Genomic DNA, 15,233 nt, shown 5'->3' with positions numbered 1-15,233 from the left:
ATTTGGACATGCACATGGACGGACAGGATCAGAGGGGTTTGGCCAAAGGCAGGCATGTGGGACTTGTGTCGATATTCACCAGAGATGCTGCCTGGCCCGCTGAGTTACTCCGCTGAGTCTTTCTTTGGTAAATCGCATATCGGCCCAATAGATCGGCGGATGATGTAGTCAACCTGGGCCTGCACTTCATCCTAGGGCACCTAGACCGCCAGGGGACCTATGCGAGGATCCTGTTTATTGATTTTAGCTCTGCATTCAACACTATTGTGCCAGAGCTACTACACTCCAAACTTTCCTTTCTTTCTTTTAAAATCTTTTTATTCGTTTTTTTCCAAAAAACAAAACAAAAATAAAATGATAAGCATAACAATGATATTGATACATAGGGTTCAGGATTACATTAATAACAGGTATAACCTAAATATGAGTCCAGTATCAAAAATACACATTGAATATAGACCTCCTGGTCTCTATGTAAATATAGTTAAATGTTTAAAAGAAAACTTATATATGTAGAAAAAAAACAAAAAGATAAAAAGAAAAAAAAGAGAAAAAAGAAAAACAGAATCTGAGCTGAGAATGTCAACAATTTAAGTCCCTGTTTGTCGTCAAGTCCGTTCCACCATATAAAGGTAAAATGATTTTTATAACGGTTAGAGAGGAAGCAATTTATGTTGTGTGAAAGTGTTCAATAAATATTCCCCAAGTCTTATCAAATTTAACCGAGGGTTCAACAATGTCACTCCTGATTTTTTCTAAATTTAAACATGATATCGTTTCAGAATACCAATGGAGTGTGGTCGGAGGGTTAGAGTCTTTCCATTTAAATAAAATAGATCTTCTGGCGATTAATGTGGTAAAAGCAATCAGCCGATGGGCGGAACGGGACAAATGAATAGAATCTAACATTGGTGGCCCAAAAATTGCAATAATAGGATGGGGTTGTAAATCAATACCTAAAACTACAGAAATGGTATCAAAAATCTATTTCCAACATTTTTCCAGAAGTGGGCAGGATCAAAACATATGGGTCAGTGAGGCCACTTCAGAGTTACATCTGTCACAGGTAGGATTTATATGACCATAAAAACGAGCTAACTTATCTTTTGACATATGAGCTCTGTGAACCACCTTGAATTGTATCAGAACGTGTCTTGCACACATTGAGGAAGTATTAACTAATTGAAGAATCCTCTCCCATTTCTCTATAGAGACATTTGGAGTTCTCTTTCCCAGTCATTCTTAATTTTATCAAACATATCTATTTGTAATTTCAAAATCAACTTATAAATAGTCGTTATTAATCCTTTCTGATAAGGGTTCAAATTCGGTTTGATGTGGTAGCGGACATAGGGGTAGAGTAGCCTTCAAAAAATGTCTAATTTGTAAATATCTAAAAAAGTGTGAATTAGGTAAATTATATTTATTGGAGAGTTGTTCGAAAGACATAAAACAACCATCCAAAAACAAATCACGAAAAGCTACTAATCCCTTCCTCTTCCATAACAGAAAGGCTTGAAGTACTAGAAGGTTGGAAGAGAAATTTGGATAAGATAGGACTCGATAAGATAAAATAATTCAGTCCAAAAAACTTACGAAATTGAAACCATATTCGAATTGTATGTCTTATTATTGGGATAGTCGTATATTTATTCAATCTCGTAATTGTAAAAGGTAACGAGGCCCCTAGAATAGAAGCCAATGATAGCCCTTGTATAGAATCACGTTCAAGATTTATCCATCCTGGGCATTGGGTATCTTCTAAATCTTTTGTCCAAAACGTTAAATAACAAACATTAACTGTCCAATAGTAGAATCTAAGGTTCGGCAGTGCCAAACCACCGTCTTTTTTTGACTTCTGTAAGTATTTTTACCTTAGTCTGGAATTTTTATTCTGCCATATATATGAAGAAATTTTGGAATCAATAATATCAAAAAAAGATTTGGCAATAAAAATTGGTATCGTCTGAAATAAATACAAAAATTTAGGTAAGATAAACATTTTAATAGCATTGATTCGGCCGATTAAAGATAAGGACATCAGTGACCATTTAGCATACTGTTGTTTGATATGGTCAATTAAAGGCATAAAAGTAGCTTTAAATAAATCCTTGTGTTTCTTGGTGATCTTAATACCTAAATAAGTAAAACTTTCGGTAGTCAATCTAAGTGGAAACTGTCCATAATTGGAAACTTGATTGTTTAATGGAAAAAGCTCACTCTTACTAAGATTTAGTTTATAACCAGAGAAACTACTAAATTGATTAAGTAATGCTACTATTGCCGGAATAGATTTCTCAGGGTTAGAAATGAATAATAACAGATCATCTGCATAAAGAGATAGCTTATGTGTCTTATTCCCGCGGACAATACCAAAAATATTAAGGGATTCCCTAATAGCGGTGGCCAAAGGTTCTAAAGCAATATCAAACAGTAAAGGACTTAAAGGACAGCCCTGTCTAGTATATCGAAAGAGCCTGAAAAAAGGGGATCTCTGAATATTGGTAAGTACAAAAGCCTGAGGTGTATGATATATCAGATTAATCCAAGAAATACATTTTGGACCAATCTTAAATTTTTCAAGTGTATTGAATAAGTATTCCCAAACTACTCTATCAAACGCCTTCTCGGCATCAAGTGAAATTACCCATTCTGGGGTTTTATTTGACGCTGTATATATGATATTCATTAATCTCCAAACGTTAAAGTATGTAACGATTTTTAATAAAACCTGTCTGATTTTCAGAAATAATTTGCGGTAAAATATCATAGCTAATATTTTGGAAAGAATTTTGGAATCTACATTTAACAGTGATATAGGTCTTTATGATGTCACTTCCGTAGGGTCTTTATCTTTTTTAAGAATTAAAGAAATAGATGCTTCATAAAAGGATTGTGGTAATCTATTCATTAAAAAGGCTTCTTTAAAAACCTTGCATAGCCAGGGAGACAATAAACTTGAAAAATACTTTTAAAATTCTACTGTAAACCCATCTAAATCAGGAGCTTTACCAAAATTCATTGAAAAGATTGCTTCCTGTATTTCTTCCTCCGTGAGGGGTTCATCTAACAACAGAGACTCATTATGTGATAAATTTGGCAAATTCAGTTTCTTTAAAAACTCATGCATTATATTGGAATCAGTAGGAAATTCTGATTGGTATAGGGGGTATAAAATTCCTGAAAGGATTTATTAATTTCGTCATGGTCTACAATTAGTGTACCATCCCGTTTACTCACTTTAGTAATCTGACGTTTGGCCGACACCGCTTTCAACTGATTAGCGAGTAATTTACCAGATTTTTCGCCTTGTATATAAAATTGACTTTTGTTTTTAAGTAGCTGGTTCTCAATCGGTGATACTAATACCAAATCATATCTCAATTGAAGTTCAACTCTATTCTTATAGAGCTCTAAACTAGGAGATTTTGAATATTTTTTTATCAATTTCGTTGTACTGCATTTCGTTGTCTCTGTACTGTACACTGACAATGACAATTAAATGACAATTAAAGTTGAATCTGAATCTGAATTTTTAAAATCTCGTCAGCCAATATACGTATTTCCTTTTGAGTTTTTTTTTAAATCCCGTGGAGTATGAAATAATTTGTCCATGAATATATGCCTTAAAAGCATCCCAGACTACACCATTGGATATTTCTTCAGTAGAGTTTGTCAAGAAGAAGAAAGCAATCTGATCTTTAATAAAATTAACAAAATGTAAATATTGAAGCAAAGTAGCATTAAATCGCCATTGTTTAGCACCAAACTTGGAATCAGGTAGTTTGATTGATAGTTTCAATGCATTTGCATCATACTCACATGCAGTGACCAATGAAGCTAGCCGAGAATCTATTATAAAGTAGTCAATCCTAGAATAACTATGATATACATGAGAAAAAAAAAGAAAATTATTTGTCATTTGGGTGTAAGAATCTCCAAACTTCTAACATTCCAGAGTCAAGTAAAAAATAATTGATAAAACTAGCTGATTTATTTGGAAGCACATGATCAGATGTAGATCTGTCAATCAAGGGGTTCAAACAGCAGCTGAAATCTCCACCCATTATTAAAAAGTGTTCATTTAAATTAGGAAAGGATGCAATTAACTGTTTAAAAAATTCAGGGTGATCAATATTTGGTGCATATACATTTCCCATAGCAACTTTTTGGTTATAAAGAACACCAGTAATCACCAAAAATCTACTATATGGATTAGAAATGGTTTCATAATGAAAAAACGGAATTGAGGAGTCAATAAAAATAGAGACTCCTTTCACCTTAGCCTGTGAATTTGAATGAAACTGCTGTCCTCTCCAAAACTTGAAAAATCATTGATTGTCATCTTGCCTTACATGAGTTTCCTGAACAAAAACAATCTGAGCATTTAGTCTGCGAAGAACTTAAAAAAAAAAATCCTCTTAATGGGATGGTTCAAGCCATTCACATTCCTTGAAAGGAAGTTAATAACTTTATCCATATTGTTTGTAAAAATCATGTGGGATGTAAAAGGTTAATTTCTTAAAGCCTTATAGTTCATGATACTGGAAGAAGAAAAATCTAGGGCGGAGCCAGAAGTGATGATATTTCAGACATTTTGTAGTTCAGATTCTGCACAAATGAAAAACACTAAGTAAGAAACAAAAGACCCCTCCCCCCAGCGAATCGTCCGATCAGCAGAGAAGGTTACAGGCTGCAACCTTCCCTCCATTGATGAACTGTACACTGCAAGGGGCAGGAAGCAAGCGGGCAAGAGCATCTCTGACCCGTCACCGTGGCCACAAACTCTTTGAATCACTTCCCTCTGGAAGGCGACTCCGGATTGTCAAAGCTGTCACAGCCAGACATAAAAACAGCTTTTATCCACGAGTAGTTGCTCTACTCAACAGCCAAAAATCTGTACCAAGATCTGGTATTTTGTTGGTTCACATGCTTGATCAATGGTGTTTTATCATTAATGTTTTAATATTATTAATGTTTAGTGTTTTCTGAGTCATTCGTAACTGTCACTGTATGTCATGTTGTTACTTGTGGGCGGAGCACCAAGGCAAATTCCTTGTATGTGAATACTTGGCCAATAAACTTACATACTTACTTAAACCAGCATCTACAGTTCGTTGTTATTGCTCAGTCAGCCAGCTTGGACGTATAAGTCTTTTACAGAATGCATAAGTCTTTTACAGAATGCAGCACATGTGCATGAAGAGTATGCTCTCCGAAATGAGATACAAGGAGGGAATCAGCAACTGGACATTACTGGTTCAGAGATCAGAAGCATTGGTCCTAATCAGTGGGTGGGGAACAGAAAGCTTGCCAATCAAATTCGGAGTTCAGTGAGGCTACTCTCTCCCAATTCATCCTACTTCTGTCGAGCCTTTTGCCATATTCTTTGTGAAGGATGCAGACATATGAAGCATGACGAGCCAGTCAGTGGAGGTTCTAGCATCAAAGCCTTCCTGGTGCACAGACATTGCTAATTTCTGTAACCAGTTCTGGACTCTGGGGCCTGAGGGAATTGCAGCAAAAGGGAAACTAACAAGGGGCCAACAAATCGTTGGTACCCTATACCATTTATTCCAATTGTCTGGAAGTACTGGTAATATAGTCGGGAAGAGCTAGGATATGCACCAAGAATAGGATAGGATTTATGGCCAAGATGACGCAAAATCTAAGTTCGATAGAAGGTCCCGACCCAAAACATCACCCATCCTTTTTCTCCAGAGATGCAGCCTGACCCGTTGAGTTACTTCAGCATTTCAGATCAGTTCAGTTTTGTTTATTGTCGCGTGTACCGAGGTACAATGAAAAGCTTTTGTTGCGTGCAAACCAGTCAGCAGAAAGACAATACACGATTACAATTGATCCATTTACAGTGTATTGATACATGATAAGGGAATAACACAGTGCAAGGTAAAGCCAGCATTGTCCAATCAAGGATAGTCTGAGCGTCAGCAAAGAGGTAAATAGTTGTTCAGCATTCCTCTCTGGTTGTGGTAGGATGATTCAGTTGTCTGATAACAGCTGGGAAGAAACTGACCCAAAAGCAGGTGGTGTGCGTTTTCACACATCTATAGAAACATAGAAAATAGGTGCAGGAGTAGGCCATTCGGCCCTTCGAGCCAGCACCGCCATTCAATATGATCATGGCTGATCATCCAACTCAGTATCCTGTACCTGCCTTCTCTCCATACCCCCTGATCCCTTTAGCCACCAGGGCCACATCTAACTCCCTCTTAAATATAGCCAATGAACTGGCCTCAACTACCTTCTGTGGCAGAGAATTCCAGAGATTCACTGCTCTCTGTGTGAAAAATGTATTCCTCATCTCGGTCCTAAAAGATTTCCCCCTTATCCTTAAACTGTGACCCCTTGTTCTGGACTTCCCCAACATCGGAAACAATCTTCCTGCATCTAGCCTGTCCAACCCCTTAAGAATTTTGTAAGTTTCTATAAAATCCCCCCTAAATCTTCTAAATTTTAGCGAGTACAAGCCGAGTCTATACAGTCTTTCTTCATATGAAAGTCCTGACATCCCAGGAATCAGTCTGGTGAACCTTCTCTGTACTCCCTCTATGGCAAGAATGTCTTTCCTCAGATTAGGAGACCAAAACTGTACGCAATACTCCAGGTGTGGTCTCACCAAGACCCTGAACAACTGCTGTAGAACCTCCCTGCTCCTATACTCAAATCCTTTTGCTATGAATGCTAACATACCATTCGCTTTCTTCACTCCTTGCTGCACCTGCATGCCTACTTTTAATGACTGGTGTACCATGACACCCAGGTCTCGTTTCATCTCCCCTTTTCCTAATCGGCCACCATTCAGATAATAGTCTACTTTCCTGTTTTTGCCACCAAAGTGGATAACCTCACATTTATCCACATTATACTGCATCTGCCATGCATTTGCCCAATCACCCAGCCTATCCAAGTAACCTTGCAGCCTCCTAGCATCCTCCTCACAGCTAACACTGCCCCCCAGCTGATGATGAAGATGCTCTCCAAAAGGATCTCGATACTATGGTTGAGTGGTCACAACAATGGGGCATGCAGTTCAACCCTTCCAAATGTGAAACAATGCGTGTCACCAGAAAGAGGAATCCAAGCGAAACATTTTACAATATACTTGGTGCCACCCTTGAAGAATCCAAACAAACCAAATATCTTGGCATCAAATTGCAGAATGATCTGCGTTGGAATGGTCAGACTCATCATGCAACGGTGAAAGCAACAGTTGTCCTAAACTTTCTGAGGCGCAACTTTGATCATTGTTCAACTTCTGTCAAGGAGAAGCTATACTTCACCCTCGTTAGACCTCATTTGGACTACGCAGTTGCAGCATGGGACCCATACACAAATTTAAAAAAATTCTTCCATCGAACGTGTCCAAAGACAGGCAGCTCGATTTGTTACTAACACCTATGAGAGAGAAGCGAGTGTCACCAATCTACTGAATTCTCTGCGGTGGAACCCTCTCCAAGACAGACGTGAAGCTCACCGTTTGACCTGTTTTTACAAAATGTTAAATGGTCAGATTGACATAGACTACAAGACCTACACCAAACCCAAACCAATTAGGAGCAGACGAGGGCATTCGATCCAATTTGTGATCCCAGCTACAAAGACAGATGTATACAGCAATTCGTTCTTCCCCCGCACAATTAAAGCATGAAATAATCTCCACCCAACTATAGTTACCCAACCAGATGCAACTATATTTAAAGTAGCTCTTTCTTCCCAATAACCCTTTCTGGCTTAAGCTCTCCCTTCACCACCTCCAGTTTAAATTCCATTTGGAATATTTTGGAGGACCAAGAAACACCAAGTATACCAATCTCTTATGTGGGACCTTGTCGAAAGCCTTCTGAAAGTCCAGATGTAACACATCCACTGGTTTTCCCTTATCCACTCTACTAGTTACATCCTCGATAAATTCTATAAGATTCGTCAGACATGATTTACCTTTCATAAATCAATGCTGACTTTGTTCAATGATTTCACCACTTTCCAAATGTGCTGCTATCCCATCTTTAATAACTGATTCTAGCAGTTTCCCCACTACCGATGTTAGACTAACTGGTCCGTAATTCCCCGCTTTCTCTCTCCCTCCCTTTTTAAAAAGTGGGGTTACATTAGCTACCCTCCAATCCTCAGGAACTACTCCAGAATCTAAAGAGTTTTGAAAAATTATCACTAATGCATCCACTATTTCTGGGGCTACTTCCTTAAGTACTCTGGGATGCAGCCTATCTGGCCCTGGGGATTTATCGGTCTGAAGAAGGGTTTCGGCCCGAAACGTTACCTATTTCCTTCGCTCCATAGATGTTGCTGCACCTGCTGAGTTTCTCCAGCATTTTTGTGTACCCTGGATTTCACTCAGTTCCTCCATCTCATTTGACCCCCGGTCCCCTGCTATTTCCGGCAGATGATTTATGTCTTCCTTAGTGAAGACAGAACCAAAGTAGTTATTCAATTGAAGGTACACAAAATTGCTGGGGAAACTCAGCGGGTGCAGCAGCATCTATGGAGCGAAGGAAATAGGCGACGTTTCGAGCCGAAACCCTTCTTCAGACTGATGGGGGGTGGGGGAAAGAAAGAAGGAAAAGGGGAGGAGGAGGAGGAGCCCGAGGGCGGGTGGAAGGGAGGGTGGGAGGAGACAGGTAGAGGGTTAAGGAAGGGGAGGAGACAGCAAGGGCTAGCCAAATTGGGAGAATTCAATGTTAATGCCATAAGGACGCAAGGTCCCCAGACGGAATATGAGGTGCTGTTCCTCCAATTTCCGCTGTTGCTCACTCTGGCAATGGAGGAGACCCAGGACAGAGAGGTCGGATTGGGAATGGGAGGGGGAGTTGAAGTGCTGAGCCACCGGGAGGTCAGGTAGGTTATTGCGGACTGAGCGGAGGTGTTCGGCGAAACGATCGCCCAACCTACGCTTGGTCTCACCGATGTAAACCAATAGTTATTCAATTGGTCTGCCATGTCCTTGTTTCCCATGATCAATTCACCTGTTTCTGGCTGCAAGGGACCTACATTTGTTTTAACTAATCTTTTTCTCTTCACATATCTATAAAAACTTTTGCAGTCAGTTTTTATGTTCCCTGCCAGTTTTCATTTATAATCTATTTTCCCTTTCCTAATTAAGCCCTTTGTCCTCCTCTGCTGGACTCTGAATTTCTCCCAGTCCTCTGGTAGGCTGCTTTTTCTGGCTAATTTGTATGCTTCATCTTTTGTTTTGATACTATCCCTGATTTCCCTTGTTATCCACCGATGCACTACCTTCCCTGATTTATTCTTTTGCCAAATTGGGATGAACAATTGTTGTAGTTCATCCATGCAGTCCTTAAATGCCTTCCATTGCATATCCACCGTCAACCCTTTAAGAATCAATTGCCAGTCTATCTTGGTCAATTCACGTCTCATACCCTCAAAGTTACCTTTCTTTAAGTTCAGGACCCTTGTTTCTGAATTAACAATGTCACTCTCCATCCTAATGAAGAACTCAACCATATTATGGTCACTCTTGCCCAAGGGGCCACGCACAACAAGACTGCTAACTAACCCTTCCTCATTACTCAATACCCAGTCTAGAATAGCCTGCTCTCTCGTTGGTTCCTCTACATGTTGGTTTAGAAAACTATCCTGCATACATTCCAAGAAATCCTCTTCCTCAGCACCCATACCAATTTGATTCACCCAATCTATATGTAGATTGAAGTCACCCATTATAACTGTTTTACTTTTGTTGCACGCATTTCTAATTCCCTGTTTGATGCCATCCCCAACTCCACTACTACTGTTAGGTGGCCTGTACACAACTCCCACTAGCGTTATCTGCCCCTTAGTGTTTCGCAGCTCTACCCATATCGATTCCACATCCTCCAAGCTAATGTCCTTCCTTTCTATTGCGTTAATCTCCTCTCTAACCAGCAACGCTACCCCACCTCCTTTTCCTTTCTGTCTATCCCTCCTGAATAGTGAATATCCCTGGACGTTCAGCTCCCAGCCTGGGTCACCCTGGAGCCATGTCTCCGTGATCCCAACTATATCATAGTCATTAATAGCTATCTGCACCTCGTCCACCTTATTACAAATGCTCCTTGCATTGAGACACAAAGCCTTCAGGCTTGTTTTTAACAACACTCTTACCCCTTATTCAATTATGTTGAAAAGTGACCCTTTTTGATTTTTTGCCCTGGATTTGTCTGCCTGCCACTTTTACTTTTCACCTTGCTACCTATTGCTTCTACCCTCATTTTACACCCCTCTGTCTCTCCGCTGAACAATTTAAGAAACCCTTTCCCTTTAACTCCATCCTCGACTATCCCATTTGACACCCCACCCCCCTTATTCAGTTTAAAACCACCCGTGTAGCAGTGGCAAACCTGCCTGCCAGAATGCTGGTCCCCCACCTGTTAAGATGCAATCCGTCCCTTTTGTAGTTTCCCTTACTCCAAAACAGATCCCAGTGATCTAAGAATCTAAATCCCTGCCCCCTGCACCAGTTCCTCAGCCACACATTCAGGTCCCGTATCTCCCTGTTCCTGCTCTCGCCAGCACGAGGAACTGGAAGCAAACTGGAGATAACAACCCTGGAGGTCATGCTTTTCAGCATTTTTCCAAGCTCTCTAAAGTCACGCTGCAGAATATTCATCCCCTTCTTTCCGACATCGTTTGTGCCGACATGCACTACCACTTCCGGCTGTTCACCTTCGCCCTTGAGGATTTTCTGCACTCTGTCCGTGACATCCTGGATCCTGGCACCAGGAAGGCAGCACGCCATCCTCGAACCCCGTCTGTTGCCGCAGAAACCCCTGTCCGTACCTCTCACAATGGAGTCTCCAACTACAATGGCGTTGCCTGATGTTGTCCTATTTGGTTTTGGCTCAACAGCCCTATTTGCTTCGCAAGCCAGTCCGCCGCTCAGTGTAATAACGTCTTCTGTCCCGACAGCTTCTAAGTGGGTGAACCTGTTCACAAGAGGTACAACACTCGGGGACGTTTGCATTCCATGCTTCCCTCCCTTTCTCACTGTCTCCCACCTTCTCTCTTCCAGTACCTTAGGTGTAACAGTCTTACTGTAGGACTTGTCGAGGAACGATTCTGTTTCTCGGACGAACCTGAGGTCATCCATTTGCTTCTCCAGTTCCCCAACACGGTCCTTCAGGAGCTGTACCTGGATGCACTTCTCACATTTGTAGCAGCCAGAGGTACCAGCAGTGTCCTTGACCTCCCACATACTGCAAGCATCACACTGAATCAGCTTGCCTGACATCTCCTTCTTTCGTCTCTCCCATTCCAGAGTTTTGCGTAGCCTTCTCCCCTCAGCCTCCTCGCCGATGACTCTCGAGCCAAAGACTCACTTTTCTCACAGGGCACTTCCCTCACAAGGCCGCTCACTCATTGCCGCTCCCTAAGAGCCGTCTTGTTTATATTGACTGATAAATTACCTAATTTACCTATTTACAAACCAAATTCCTCAGTTTTCAACTGTTTCCCCCCTCTGACTCACTTCTAACTCTCCTCCCACTTGGGCTAGGGCCAATCAGTGTTTTCTCCTGCTTATCTTTGTTGCTGTTGCTTCCAAATCCACAGCAGCTCTGAGTAAAGTCTGCCTGTGCTTTGCCTCTCCTTTTGCTTGACAGGAGAGGGGAGACGAGGGAGTGGCCAGGGTGCGACTAGTCCTTGATTATGCTGCTGGCATTGCTGACGCAGCATGGAGTATAAATGGAGTCAATAGAAGGGAGGTTGGATTGTGCGATGTTCTGGGCTGCAATTTCTTGTGTCTATCTTTGGTATAAACCAGAATTTGCAGTTCCTTTTTTTTACAGAATCTGAAATTGTTGGAGTTCCTTTGAAGTGGCACTCCTCTAATGACTACAGGAACTTTTCACATGCTGGAAGGTGATCTTGACCTCTTATTTTATTTGGGGATTGAAACCAGATGTTTTTACAGAGATGTGATGTACAATTCTCCTGACAGGAGGAAAAAAGTATAACCAATAATGCCTTTACATCAAGCTATGACTAATCATTGGGCATGCAACATTAACTGCATTACATGCAGACGTATTACCTGTCCCCAGTGTTGTGTAGGATGGGTCAGTGAAGGTTGTATTCAATTGGACTGTATATCATCTCATCAAAGAAGGTTTGTGCCGAACACCTTTGGTCACAAGTCATTCAAATAGACAGTTCTGCATGAGATGCCCTTGAGTGTTTGCAGGAAGAGATGGTAGATCCTGTCAAATGCTCCCCGAGTAAACTGCCAATGCCATTTGGCAGAATATCTCATCAGAACTTTCAAACAAGCACTTTGAAACTTTCAATTAAGATCTTGCTTGGAAGGTGATGAGAGGGGCAGTTAGGCCTTTCATGTACAGCCAGAATCTCATTCCCTTGGGACATTAAGTGAGGACACTGGCAGAAATGTGACCGTCAATCATTTCCAGTCCATATTTGTCAATCAGGAAAAATATAGTTTCTTGAGGTTTTAGTTTAGTTGAGAAATACAGAGTAGGCCCTTGGGTCCACCAAGTCCATGCCAACCAGCAATCTCCGTACACTTGCACTATCCTACACATTCGGGACAATTTACAATTTTAACAGTCTAGTAAGCTACAAAACTGCACATCTTTGGAGTGTGGAGGAAAATGAACCACCCAAGTGATGCCATCATGGGGAGAACGTGCGAATTCTGTACAGACTGTATATGAAGTCAGGATCGAACCTGGGTCTCTGGCGTGGAAAAGCAGCAACTCTGCTGTTTCACCACTGTGCTGCCCCACATTATAATTGGTTCATCTCATAAAACTGCATAAATCTGCACGGTTGCATCTAGGCTGTTGCCAAAGGGACCCGCAGAGATGATAATCAAACGCTGCTGTAGGATTATCAACTTGATAAAAGACACTCTTCGTCCTGCCTGGCTGGGATTTGGTGGTCTTTCAGTGGAACGAGCTGCCCATGACTTCACTTTGAACACTAACAAATGTCATGTTCTAGAACTACATGCCGAGAGACACGACACGTTTAAGTTTGTGAAAGCTACTGCAAAGCGACCTGAAACGTCACCCATCCATGTTCTCCAGGGATGCCGTCTGACCCACTAAGTTACTCCAACATTTTGCGTCCTTTATTTTCTTGCTTTTATTACCTGATCTAAGGTGCTTAATAATTCATCCACTTTTTTTAATTAATGGGACGGAAAACCACTGATCATTGTATAATTTTGTTATTATTGCTAAAGAGGAGATCTGGAGTTTTAACAACTCACATTTTAGCATTTCATTACTATAACAGTTCATTTACTGTACTTTAGCATGCAAGTACAAATTGAAATTTGAGGTAACTTCCAGAAGTTCATTTATGCATTTTAAATTTTGACCTGCATGTCAAACAAATCTTTTGAACTAATAAAATGCTCAGATTTCTTCTTTAAAAATGAATACACAAGGAAAATAAAGAGGCACATAACTAGGAGTCTCGTCAGTCGACTCACTTTTCTATCTATAGATATCACATTTACCACACTAAGCAGTTGACCAATAATAAACTACAAAACATACCCAGATGAAATAAAACCTTCTAAGAATTTAATAACTAGTTTATTTTATCTTTCCTTTCCAGGAGGAGAATGGATGGAAGGAAACAAAACATCTTCACAGAGTACGGGATGTATTTTGGAAAGTTCCACAACACTGCCCAAAGAACAAGTTAGGGCTTTATTCTTTGGAGCGCAGAAGGTTAAGGGGGGACTTGATAGAGGTTTTTAAAATGATGAGAGGGATAGACAGAGTTGACGTGGAAAAGCTTTTCCCACTGAGAGTAGGGAAGATTCAAACAAGGGGACATGAGAATTAAGGGACTGAAGTTTAGGGGTAACATGAGGGGGAACTTCTTTACTCAGAGAGTGGTAGCTGTGTGGAATGAGCTTCCAGTGAAGGTGGTGGAGGCAGGTTCGTTTTTATCATTTAAAAATAAATTGGATAGTTATATGGATGGGAAAGGAATGGAGGGTTATGGTCTGAGCGCAGGTATATGGGACTAGGGGAGACTATGTGTTCGGCACGGACTAGAGGGGTCGAGATGGCCTGTTTCCGTGCTGTAATTGTTATATGGTTATATGGTTATATGGTTATATGAATGTGGTTAAACTGTTCATCAGCTGAGGTAAAAAAAAAAAACAGTTGTGACTGACTTTGAGTCAGGCTGAGATTTTGAAGAATAAAAAGCTAACTACAGTATATTAGATTTCATAAAAAAAGTGTATACATTTAAATCTACAATTGTGAAATGTAATTTGATTATTTACATTTATTCAGATATAAGCATCAGGGATGAATATTACCTTTTCAATATCATTTAAGTGACTTCAGCAGTTCCTGAAAAAATTACATCTCCAATAACTTTTTATATTAAGTTTATTCCTTCATAGAATTTTGACAAATGGCTATCCCAATTCACATTATAAACGCAGACGTGAACAATCTGTCCTTTGGTCCAACTCGTCCTAGCAATGCAAAGCATCCTGCTGATCGAATCCCATTTGTCTGTATTTAGCCAATATTCCTCTGAATCTTTCCTATCCATGAACCCGTTCAAAGGTTGTAATTGTACCTGTCGCTATTACTTCCATATACCCACCACTCTCTTGAATGCCCCTCAGGTACCCTTTGAATATTTTCCCTCTCATCTTAAACCCATGTCCTCTTGTTGTAGACTCCCATTACTGTGGGGAAAAGACTGTGACCGTCCACTTTGTGTGTACACCTCATAATTTTATAAATCTCAGCCTTCCTCATTTCAGAGAAAACAGACCCAGCCTATTCGATTTCTCCTTATAACTATAGCTATCCAGTCCAGGCAACATCCTTGGGGATCTTTTCTGCACCTTCTCGAACGTAATCACATTCTTTCCATTGTATGGTGAACAGAACTATGCACAATATTGTGGGTGCAGTCTCACCAACATACGATATAGCTTTAACATGACCTCCCAACTTTTGCGCTCAATACTCCATCCGATAAACAAGCATACCATACACCTTCGTCACCTTGTTTACCTATGTTACCATTTTCAGTGAACTGTTTACTTGTAACCTTAAGTATCTCTGTTCTACTACATTTACTGTAATTTACTATACAAGTTTAACTTGCATAGTAAATGATAACAAAGTCCTATTCTAGTTTAACTTCCCAAAATGCAGCACCTCGCACTTGTCTGAGATAAATTC

Source organism: Amblyraja radiata, chromosome 1 (genome assembly GCF_010909765.2).
Source record: "Amblyraja radiata isolate CabotCenter1 chromosome 1, sAmbRad1.1.pri, whole genome shotgun sequence".
NCBI classification, from domain to species: domain Eukaryota; kingdom Metazoa; phylum Chordata; class Chondrichthyes; order Rajiformes; family Rajidae; genus Amblyraja; species Amblyraja radiata.
This window is presented reverse-complemented; position numbering follows the sequence as displayed.